Below are 12,168 nucleotides of genomic sequence, written 5' to 3' on the forward strand. Positions count from 1 at the left end.
CTCGGAAGAAGCATATTCTTAAATTATTAAGAATTTCTTTATTTCAAGTTGATACTTAAATTAGATGTATTTTTCAAGTCGACACTTGAACGTATTTATTTTTAATGACGTAATATTATAAGATAGTTTCAATGTTAACGACAATGTCAAGGGCAGTTCGGGTTTTGACCCGAACCACCGTAGTAAAAATAGTTTCCCCAGTTTGTACATCATAGCATTTGGATTGGTCGGTGAAAGTGGCAAGGCCTTTAGGCTCCCTGAGATTGTTGGATCCATCAACAATTTGAATGTTCTTGAAGTAACTAGCTTTGCCGAAACCTTCGTTCGAGAAATGGCACTCCCCATTTGTGTGGATATATGTTGTCCGTCTGATTCCGAGTTCACAATCTCTCCTCCCCAATCAATCATGGATGCACTGTCTGATAGGTAGGAAAATAGGAAGGCTGGCCAGTAACCTAGCACGTACTTCTTACCGAATTGCAGCCACCAGTTCCCCTCCGTCGGGTCCCGCCACATACCATTTGAACACTGGTTTAAAATCACTTGGAGGTAAAAAAAGCACATGCATTCAACATCATACACTCATGGATATATGGGTAGCTTCTTAATTCCTACCTTCCACACAAGTAAGCTTATAACATATTGGGGATTATGATAACCAGAAAGAGGGTAGATGCTTGCACCCATTGCGATTTCATTGTTGATCTGAATGAAGATTGAGCACAGCAGATTATAGCAACCTGTGGCTTGATATGCATCACTCTGTGTTAAATAGAAAGACAGGCCAATGAGTTGACACACTGAGTCGAAGGACTAGAGGATAGTAAGATGGAGTTTGGTCTTACAGTCCAGTAAGTGAAGAGTCTAGTGTGGCTATCTCCATACAAATGCGGGCAAACCTGTTGTTAAATCTGTTGCGGAAGACGACTATCGGATAGAGCAAAATCGCAACTGATAATTTGAGAAAATAAAAATGAAGATAAAAGAGACACAAAATTTACGTGGAAAACCCCTAAAATTATTAGGGTAAAAATCACGGGCAACGGTAGAAGAATTTTACTATGAGAAAATAAGAATTACAACCTCTCTCGATCTACCAATGAGAAAACAATGACAATTCTCTCTCAATAAAAAGGAGAAAACAACTCTCAAGAAACTCTCTAAATTCTCTCTAGTATTGGAAGAAAGCTAGAATGCTTTGGGATGATTTTGAAGCTAAATGAGCTAGGGTATTTATAGTTGAAACTTAAGGACTAATCTTATAAATACCCTAAAGTTTAGTGACTAAAGTTTATAATTTACCCATTTAATTTTCAAATATTATTGCACCTAATTTTGACATTGTTGCACCTAATTTTGACATTGCAATATTAGGTGCCTAACTTGAACCAATTTTCCAAGCTTTGACATTTCAACAATCTCCCACTTGAAGATTTGATTGGAACAATCATATCTTCACACCATTCTTTCTACCTTGTACCATCATGTTGCTTACGTCTCTGACAGGCCACAAGAGGATCGACACCAGGTAAATTTATCAGCATTGATTGCCTTCGTCATGAAATCTGTTATGTTGTCTTTGGTATGGATCTTTTGTATATCTACCGTTCCTTCTTCCACCTTTTCACGAATGAAATGGTACTGAACTCATATGTGCTTAGTCCTTGAATGAAATGCTGGATTCCTTGCTAGATGCAAGGCGCTTTGACTGTCACAAAACAGAGAGACATACTCTTGATTGTGCCCAAGCTCCTCCAATAGCATCTTCAACCAAATTGCTTCTTTACTGGCTTGTGTAGCTGCTACATATTCTGCCTCTGTTGTGGACGTAGCCACAACTGACTGCAATTTTAAAACCCAGCTTACTGCTCCACCAGTAACTTTGAACACATATCCTGTAGTAGATTTGCTTTTATCCAAATCCCCTGCATAGTCAGAATCTACATACCCATTGATTAGTAAGTTTGATCCTCCGTAACATAATGCAACATTTGAGGTCCCTTTGATGTATCTTAGGATCCTCTTTACAATATTCCAATGCTCTTTGCTTGGATTCACCATGTATCGACTAACCACTCCCACTGCTTGTGCAATGTCTGGTCTTGTGCATATCATAGCGAACATTAAACTTCCCACTGCTGATGCATACGGTACTCGAGACATCTCCATCCTCTCTTCTTCACTGCTAGGACTCATACTGGAGGATAATTTGAAGTTAATAGGAAGAGGGGTAGAAATTGGCTTACAATCTTGCATGCTAAATCGTGACAAGATTTTCTTCAAGTAATTCTTTTGTGAAAGCCAAATCTTCCTATTACTTCTGTCTCGGTGAATTTGCATCCATAGAATCTTGTTTGCTGATCCCAAGTCCTTCATTTCAAATTCCCTAGCCAGTTGTGCCTTCAATTCTTCAATATGATCTTTGTTGGGTCCTGCAACCAACATGTCATCCACATACAACAGCAATATAACAAAATCGTTATCACCAGACCTCTTGAAATAAGCACAAGGGTCTGCATTAAGTCTGTTGTATCCAAGGCACATAATGAAGGAATCAAATCTCTTATACCAACACCTCGGCTCCTGCTTTAGACCGTATAGAGATTTGTTCAACCTGCAAACCAAGTTCTTCTTTTCTTTTTCTTCAAAACCTTCAGGCTGGAGCATATAAATTTCTTCTTCAAGATTTCCATGAAGAAAAGCTATTTTAACATCTAGCTGCTCTAGATATAAGTTCAATGTAACACACATTGCCAAAACTACTCGAACTGTTGTTAGTCGAACCACAGGAGAAAATATTTCATTGAAATCAATACATTCCTTTTGAGCATATCCTTTGACCACCAGTCTTGCACGATACCTCTCAACTTGATCGTCACCATTTCGCTTGATTTTGAAGACCCATTTGTTACCAATTGGCTTCCTTCCTTGTGGTAGTGGCACAAGGTCCCATGTATTATTTTTATGAAGGGCTTCGATTTCTTCTTGCATCGCCATCATCCACAGTGAAGCATCTGAGCTATTTATTGCCTCCTTGTATGTTGATGGCTCACCGTCCTCTGTTAAAAGGCAATATGCAATATTACCTTCTATAACATAATCTGAGTGCCAATTGGGACGTCTTCTCACACTATCTGATTGACGAGTTGTTGGAGCTTCAGAACTCTCTGGTTCTTGTTCATCATGTTCTGGTTCTGCTTCAGAAGAATCTCCTTCTTCAAACTCTTTTTCCACATGTATCTGAGTAGTCTCTGACTTTTCAGCGCTATCATCGTCTTCTTTTCTTTGTAGTTTATCCTCTACAAAGATAACATCTCTGCTGATGATCACTTTGCGGGCAGTGGGATCCCACAAGCGATACCCCTTTACACCATCAGCATATCCCAAGAATTTGCATTTCCTGGATTTTGGATCTAGCTTTGAAATTTCTTGGGCGTTGTACATCACGTACACAATACTTCCAAATACATGGAGGTTTGAATAATCAGCTGGTTTACCAGTCCACATCTCCATTGGTGTCTTCAGCTCTATTGCAGTTGATGGAGCTCGATTCACCAAATAACAGGCGGTATTGACTGCTTCTGCCCAAAATGATTTTTCTAGGCCTGCGTCCCTCAACATTGCTCTTGTTCTTTCTAACAAGGTTCTGTTCATCCGCGCTCTGCCACTCCATTTTGTTGAGGAGTATTCGCCACTGTGAACTGTCTTTTGATGCCTTCTTTCTTGCAAAAGTCATCAAATTCTTCGCTTGTGTATTCTCCTCCATTATCTGTTCTGAAACACTTGATCTTATTTCCAGAATCAAGTTCCACCCGCGCTTTGAAGTTTTTGAAAGTTGAAAACACGTCTGACTTCTTCTTAATAGGGTGCACCCAACATCTCCTGGAGTAGTCATCAATAAATGAGACAAAGTATTTTGCTCCACCTAGGGATGTTACTGGTGCTTGCCATACGTCAGAGTGAACCAATTCTATAACACTTTTGCCTATAGAATTTGATGTGTTGAATTTCAACCGGTGTTGCTTACTTGTTATGTAATGCTCACACAAAGTAAGTGATACCTTTGTTAAGCCTGGAAGTAGCTTTTGCTCCACAAGGACTTTCATTCCTTGTTTTGACATGTGTCCAAGTTTCTGATGCCATAGCATTGCCGAATCTGAACTACATGAGGTAACAGAGGCTTCTGCTTCTACCAAAGTCTCTCCCTTCAGCATGTACAAGTTTGCGGCTATTTTTTCGCCTTTCAGTACCACAAGCGCTCCACAGAACACTTTCATGATTCCTTTCTGTGTTTCAATCTTGCTTGCATTTTTATCCAACAATCCGTAGGATAATAAATTTTTCTTCAGACCTTTCACGTGCCGCACATCTCGAACAACTTTAATTGTTCCATCATACATCTTCAATTTGATGGTTCCCACACCAACGATCTCTAAGGCATGATCATTGCAACTATACACAGATCCTCCTGAGACAGGTTCATAATGATGGAACCATTCTCTTCTTGAGGTCATGTGATATGTTGCTTCCGAATCAATGAGCCATATATCTGCATATCTTTGTCTACCTTCCACGGTGGTTGACGCTTCACAACATAGAGCATCTCCATCATCTGAAGTGTTTGCGGTATTGCCTTGTGGATTGGAGTTTTTATTTAGACTCCAACAATCCTTCTTCAAGTGACCCTTCTTTCCACAGTGGTAACAGTTTAAATTCTTCTTGCTCCTCGACTTCGATCTACCATGTTTATGACTGCTGCTTTGGCCACGTTCTGTTGATCTCCCTCTCATCGTTGTCAACGCTTCTGCTTGTTGCAGATTTACTTGTCTGTCTTCCTTGTTCTTGCGCCGATTTTCTTCTTGTAGAACAGCAGCTGCAACATCATCGAAGACTAGACTGGTGACATTACTGTTTGTCAAGTTGATGATAAGTTGATCATACGAATCAGGTAGACTTTGAAGTAGAAGTTCAGCACTTTCTTGTTCTCCTATTTTACAGCTTAAGGATGTAAGCTGAGAAAATAAGGTGTTCAGTGTATTTAAATGCTCTGTCACTGAAGTAGATTCTGGCATACGGAGAGTGTACAATTTCCTCTTAAGGAAAATTTTATTGTGCAACGATGTGGTCTCGTACAATTTGGTGAGATGATCTCATATCTCCTTAGCTGTCTTTTTCTCCTCGATGCATGACAATACTTCATCTGCTAATGCTAGATGAAAGTTTGCCATAGCATTCCCGTCCATCTCGTTCCATTTGATGTCATCTGCGAAATCCACCGGCCTTTCACTGATAGCTGCTAGACAACCGTCTTTCCTCAGGATGGCCTTCATCTTCAATTTCCACAATGAGAAATTTCTCCCATTGAATTTTTCAATATCAAATTTCGTTGCCATAGCTCTTTTACGGATAGCTCCCACTATTTCACTATCGTGAATAGTTCTCTAGAACCTTCAAAGAATGGGTAATAACTTCTTATTTTCTTATGTTGGAGGATCCACCTTTTGGTGGCAACCACAAAGACAATAAGCAGATATTACACACTCTAATCTAGCTCGGATACCAATTGTTGCGGATGACAGCTATCGGATAGAGCAAAATCGCAACTGATAATTTGAGAAAATAAAAATGAAGATAAAAGAGACACAAACTTTACGTGGAAAACCCCTAAAATTATTAGGGTAAAAACCACGGGCAACGGTAGAAGAATTTCACTATGAGAAAATAGGAATTACAACCTCTCTCGATCTACCAAGGAGAAAACAATGATAATTCTCTCTCAATAAAAAGGAGAAAACAACTCTCAAGAAACTCTCTAAATTCTCTCTAGTATTGGAAGAAAGCTATAATGCTTTGGGATGATTTTGAAGCTAAATGAGCTAGGGTATTTATAGTTGAAACTTAAGGACTAATCTTATAAATATGCTAAAGTTTAGTGACTAAAGTTTATAATTTACCCATTTAATTTTCAAACATTATTGCACCTAATTTTGACATTGTTGCACCTAATTTTGACATTGCAATATTATGTGCCTAACTTGAACCAATTTTTCAAGCTTTGACATTTCAACAAAATCATACAGAAAGAGGCCAATGAGTTGACACATTGAGTCAAAGAAAATAATGTGAAGTTGTTAGGCAAGAATGTAGATAGTACCTGCCAGCCTGCTTCAATGCTATTAAGATCTTCACCAAATGCACCTCCCAATATCCAGATTTGGGACAAGCTGAATTCATTAGGCTACTGAATTTTGGGCTCCCAAACGTTAATGGTTGCCTGAGCTCCATGGTACTTGTCTCCATCGACGTACGCTATTGCATGCTACATCAAGGCTCCAACCGCCCATGAAAAAGGAACAAGTGCACCAACATACATCAATTTCATGTTCATGAGGATTATAATCATATGCAATGATCAATTAGTGTAAGGTCTGTCCGGGGAACTAGATTGTTTTGTTAGACACTTATCACAATCGCAGGCAAATGTATATCGACGTAACATCATTTTACGACCGTTATTTAGATCCCGAATCTTTCAGGAGAAAGTATACTACCTGATGACCACTTTGACTGAGAAGGTCAGGATCTGCAGATCTTGGTTGAGGGACACTTTTGTTCCTCTTTTTACCAAAGGCTTTGATAGAGCTTGCTCTTAACAAGTCATCTTCTTTAGTCCTTCTCATGGGGATAGTCCCTTCTGGACATTTTTCATTCAAGTGTCACATCTGGGTAGTTTCCCTTGAAGATCCCGGTTGTCTTTGACGTGACCTTGCTATTGGAAAAAGAACGGTCTAGGTGAAAGTTCGGGGACATTTAGAGGTCAGAGTGTAACCCCCAGACCCGACCTAAACGTTATGATCAAATCTAGACGGTTACATATTGTATTCATAAATTCTTTTTATATTTAAAACAACGTTAAAATTCATATAACAATATAATATGAAATTAGTCCTAGAAAGTTTCATACGATAAACATATATATAAATCGAAAAACCGTGTAAAACATATACAAAACAAAATACCGGTAATACAAATATACCAAGACAGTAGCGAAAACACGTGTCACCAATGTATAACTAAAGATATATAGAGATATACAGTGGTACAAAAATATGAGTAGTCGGTCATCTTGATGCCAAGTTTGCTAGTCTACGGTTTGTTACTATTGAAAAAGGTTAAAATATATAGAATGAGCTAAATAGCCCAGTGTGCTCCTTATGGTGTATAAAAGCATACAGATAAAATACTTCAGTAAAAAAACAGTTCATCAAATATGTTTTAAAAATATGAACACTACCCTCATCCGATCACCAGAATGTGTAGGTTTCCCAGAACCATACACTCACTTTTACACCTAATAAAGACCTTATACATATAGCATAAGGACATGCGGTAAGGATTTACCTTGTGCACATAGCAGATGAGACTGTGGTAAGGTCTTACAAGTCATAGACTAGGTCTGATATATTTCTTTCAATAATACCCCTAATGACAGCAGTAATAAACATGTATGTATTCGAGTGAAAACGATAATTTAATCCATTAAAACATGAAAAAATTTCATACTCAGAAATCAGATACAAAAATAAGGTAACCAGAGATCATATCAGAAATATACAATAAATCAGATATCAGATAAACAATATTCAGAAAATCATGTATCTTGTCGTAAAAATATTCAGTATCATCAGAAATCTAAAACAGTTCAGATAAATAGTTTAAAATAATAATGTAACATCATCAGGAAACACACATATATCGGCCTAAATAGTCTGATAGGGAAGGCTACTACTGAGTCTGCCGATCACGATCAGCGGTAGCGCTAGATCCTACAAATCGAAAAATCTATATCAAAATCCTAATATAAATAATAATAACTTCTATTTCAACAATTTACAGAAACTTATGAGTAACTCTCGAAGAACGCAGATCAAGCGAATCTAATGGATGGGAAGCACCAGATCTTGCTCAGTCGGGGGAAACACGAGTACCAAACTCGGTTCACAGCGGTGAACGGCGGAGAGCTCGATTTCGTAACGTCGGAAACTTGATCTTCCTCACCACCTCACACGTCGGCCGCAATGGAGACAAGATGGACACCGGTGAAGTCGGGACGATGCAAGGAACACGATGATGCGAGAGGTGTCGAAAACAAAACAACGGTCGACGACTAAATGTCGATTAAAGATTTCCTACTCAAAGAAGAAAGGTTGGAGAGAGAGAGAGAGGATAAGGGTTTAAATTTTCTATAATTGGAAAGTTTTTTATTTTGGGCCTTTTAAACCAACATTTAGGAAAAATTGTATAATTACACTATAGATCCTCTAATTTTAGTTGCTTTATTAATTTGGATTCAAATTTAATCAAAATTTCACTATGATCCTCAAATTTAATTTAAATTTCAATTTAATCCTCACAATTTATTTTAAGAAAATTTTAGGTTCTAATTTGGAGTGTGGCATAGAGATAACCTTTAGAAGACTGACCATTGATGAAATTAAACTCGTCAAACAATGGAGGTTAGAGAAGAGCAATCAATCAACCTGGATTTTATGGTCTTTGAATAATGGATGATCAAAAGCCGGCTGGTGAGAAAGTTTGATGCAGTCAATTATATCCCCATCTGGACTCAGTTTTTTGAATAGATAAGCTGCTTCTGCTGGCAGTAGAGGTTGCTGCCATCTCTGTAAAGAAGAAAACCAACAATACGACCAAGAACCTCATCGACTTCCTTCTGCTATGCATCTCCATAGCCATAAACACCCAAAGATGAAAGAAAACAAAAAAGAGAAAATAGTTGCCCCAAAGGTTAGGGCAAGAAGAAGAAGACGAAATAGAGGAGTTGAGGAGAGATTGAAACTGATATCCTGCAAAACGCTCCACCAACCTTTCACTATTATTATAACGCAGAAGAATCTTGAAAAGACAAAAACAAAAAGGTCCCTTTGCTATTCTTCTCACGGAAGAAGAAGAAGCCAAGCCAACTGCTGCCTACTCTCTAACTTTTCCATCAAGCACTAGTCTTTTCTAAAACCAAGTGTGGTGAAATGGAAAAGAGGATGAAGATGAAGATGAAGATGAATAGGAAGATGCTATTATTATATAATTTAAAAAGATTTTGATTGTTAAAAAGGAAGGAGGAGATGCACAAGATCCATTTAAATTTTATCATTTTTGTCGGTCTCCACCACTACCACTACCACTACCACTAGTAATAGTTTAGAAGTGAAGTGAGGTTAGTTTGATTTGTACTGATTCGAAAAACCAGACAAACTTTTTGCAGCAAAGGGGACACCATTTTTTGTCCACTAATTCAAGTGAATTCTACATATTCCCCAGTGACCTAATTCCTCAAATAAACATGGTAATAATGTCAAAAGATATCAAACTTTCACACCCCTTTATGATTTTGATTATTATTATTATAAAAAAATACACTTTTATGGAGAATAACGATTGAAGCATGCTCACAGATCTCATCTTTGTAAGCTTTTATGGAGAATATGTTATGCAATCATGTGAGGATTCTAGTTGATGTTTTTAGGGGTGAGTACCCTTTTAGTCGACCTAATGGAGTTGAATGAAAACTATATGAGTTAATAGAGTTTTGATATTATTTTATTATTTAAATTTCATCTGAAATATTTAAATTCGCTTGAATCAAATATATTTGTTAGAGCTACTCAAATTTAAATACAAATACTTATAATATTATAATATTAATTAATCTCAATTTAAATAACTCTCTCTAACAATATAAGATATATATTCATATTTTTTTCACATGTGTACATGGTTTTCAGAACCGGACCGGTTAGCGAACCGGCCATGCTACCAGTTCATTGGTTCAACCGGTCGAACCGGTCCGACCGGTCGGATGAACCGGACGACGTCATAATTATTTAAAAATTTAAATAAAAATACCAAAAATATTTAATTAAAAATAATTTTTTATATCACAATTCATATTCAAAGCAAGTCATAACATATATAAGTTAAAAACCATAAAATCAAGTGAAACAAAATGATTCAAATTAACTTCAACATAATATTTAAGGTAAAACATATTAAATAATAAATATAATTATATAACTATAATTAAAAAATAAATTTTGGGCTAAAAAAATCATAACAAAATGATATTGTTTGGCTTAATTTTTTTTTAAACAATTCCACATGGCTAAGAAACATAGAAGATCATCTCAACTAACTTCTATAAATAATAGAGATAATTTGGCATTCAAAATCATGGAGCCTTTTGGTAAGCATTGAGTGAACTATTCTTTCACTTCAATCAAGCTCGAATTTTAGGCTTCAATTAAGCTTCTAAACTTTTTTTGAGTTCAAGCCTTTTCGAGTTCAAGTTTCAATATTATATTTCGAGTTCGAGTTAAACTTCATAATTTTTAGCTCGTGAGTTTGAATCGAGTTGAGCTTACTTTTAAATTTTTCAAGTTCGAGTCGAGCTCAGTAATACTTGAGTTCGACTTGGCTCGTTTAACAAACGACGTCGTTTGGTTTAATTTAAAAAAAAATTGGCGGTTTTTTCCAGTTTTCCCCGGTTTTTTCTGGTTTTTAGTCGGTCCGGTTTGAACGGTTCAGCGGTTCCGGCCAGTTCACTAGTAGCGGTTCAACCGGTCTAGATTGAACCGGACTAGGCAATGGTTCTCGGTTGAACCGGCCGGTCCGGTTTTCAAAACAATGCATGTGTACACATGAATTTTGTTGTTATTTATTAATTCAAATATTGCTTCTTTTATAAATTTTAAATCTAATCTTAATACTATCTATATGCGAGAGGAAGGGAGGATTTTACGAGAAAGAACGATAATGTTCCTATTGAGTCTAGAATCCATGGCCTAAGGAAATATAAGAGAACAAATGTGAGAATCTTAATCAACCGATCATATGCATTTGCTCATAATTCAAATATCTTCTAAAATTATGTAATATATTTTTAATATATTTTTAAAGAATGAATTTTGAGAATAAAATTTTAAGTGAGTATAAAAGAACCAAGCATTTGAATTGAAGAAAAAAGTCACAAAGAATTACACTAAGATGATAAATAGAATATTAAGTTAAAGGATTGAATTAAAAAAAATTATTGTCAAAATGAAAATTAAAGTTACACATATATTTTATAGTTATTAAAGAACACATGATTCACATTAGGGGGTAAGCGTTCTGTAACACCCCAAATTAGGGGTTAAATTATGAGTTTTTGAAACTTATGGACTGTTTTAGAAAGTGCAAAAAATTCAGAGACCTAGTTCTGAATTTGACCATTTTTTGTTAATGGTGAAAAATAAACCCAACTAAACATATTTCCCCTGATTGGTAAGAACCAAAATCCCCAAATCTCAAACAAAATCCCTAAAAACTTCCCCTCGATCGAAGCATCGATAGGCCACAAGCTCTCGCAGTCCGGCCACCGTTCGGCCTCTCCACTACCCTGTTCGAATCATCTTTGACCGACGACTAAGGCCCAAGTATCACCGAAGTGTGATTCGGCGTCGATCGGTGTGAATCAATGCTTGAATCACCACCGTGAACCCCATCCCATCGTTCAGTTTTATGCGAATTGCGGCCACCTCGATTGTTTGTTCGCCTCACCGCCCCTAACATCGAGTTCCCCAACCTTTTCTGACCAAAACCCGATCGGGGTTGCCGTTCACCGTTGTTGTTTTTGTTGACCGTCGACGTGGGTAAGGGATTCAAGTTTTTCTTTTATTTCAAAAGGTTTATGGTTGACGTTTGAGTTGATTTTAGCTTGTTATGATGTGTTGATGCTTTAGGAAGAATCGGTCGATCACCCCGAGGCTGTCGCCGCCGCCACTAGCCTCTACGTGCACGATTACTCCCCTGCCCTGGAAATATTCTAGAATCAGTCCAGCCGGTTTGGACCAGCCTGAACCGGTCAATACAATCGAACAGGGTCTGTTTAACCCGATCGATTCAACTCTGTCCGAGCCAATCTGTCTGAGTTAACTCATCTGAGTCAACACGTTGACTTTTACCCATTGACCGTTGATTTTGACTGAAAAAGTTAAATTTTTCAAAAAGCCTTATTTTATGTTTTTTGATGTCCTGAGTCCGAATCTGAAGTCCGTTTTTTCCAAATTCACACTCGATAAACTATTTTTCAATGTTTTATCTTCGAATTCAAGT

General features: G+C 37.2%; 1 pseudogene; it reads right to left on the reverse strand.

Moving 5' to 3' along the window:
• Positions 1–115: 115 nt before the first annotated feature.
• Positions 116–11,625, reverse strand: LOC120179090 (annotated as a pseudogene).
• Between the last annotated feature and the right edge of the window lie 543 nt (positions 11,626–12,168).

This window comes from Hibiscus syriacus, unplaced genomic scaffold (genome assembly GCF_006381635.1).
Source record: "Hibiscus syriacus cultivar Baekdansim isolate YM2019G1 unplaced genomic scaffold, ASM638163v2 tig00112400_pilon, whole genome shotgun sequence".
Classification (NCBI taxonomy): Eukaryota; Viridiplantae; Streptophyta; class Magnoliopsida; order Malvales; family Malvaceae; genus Hibiscus; species Hibiscus syriacus.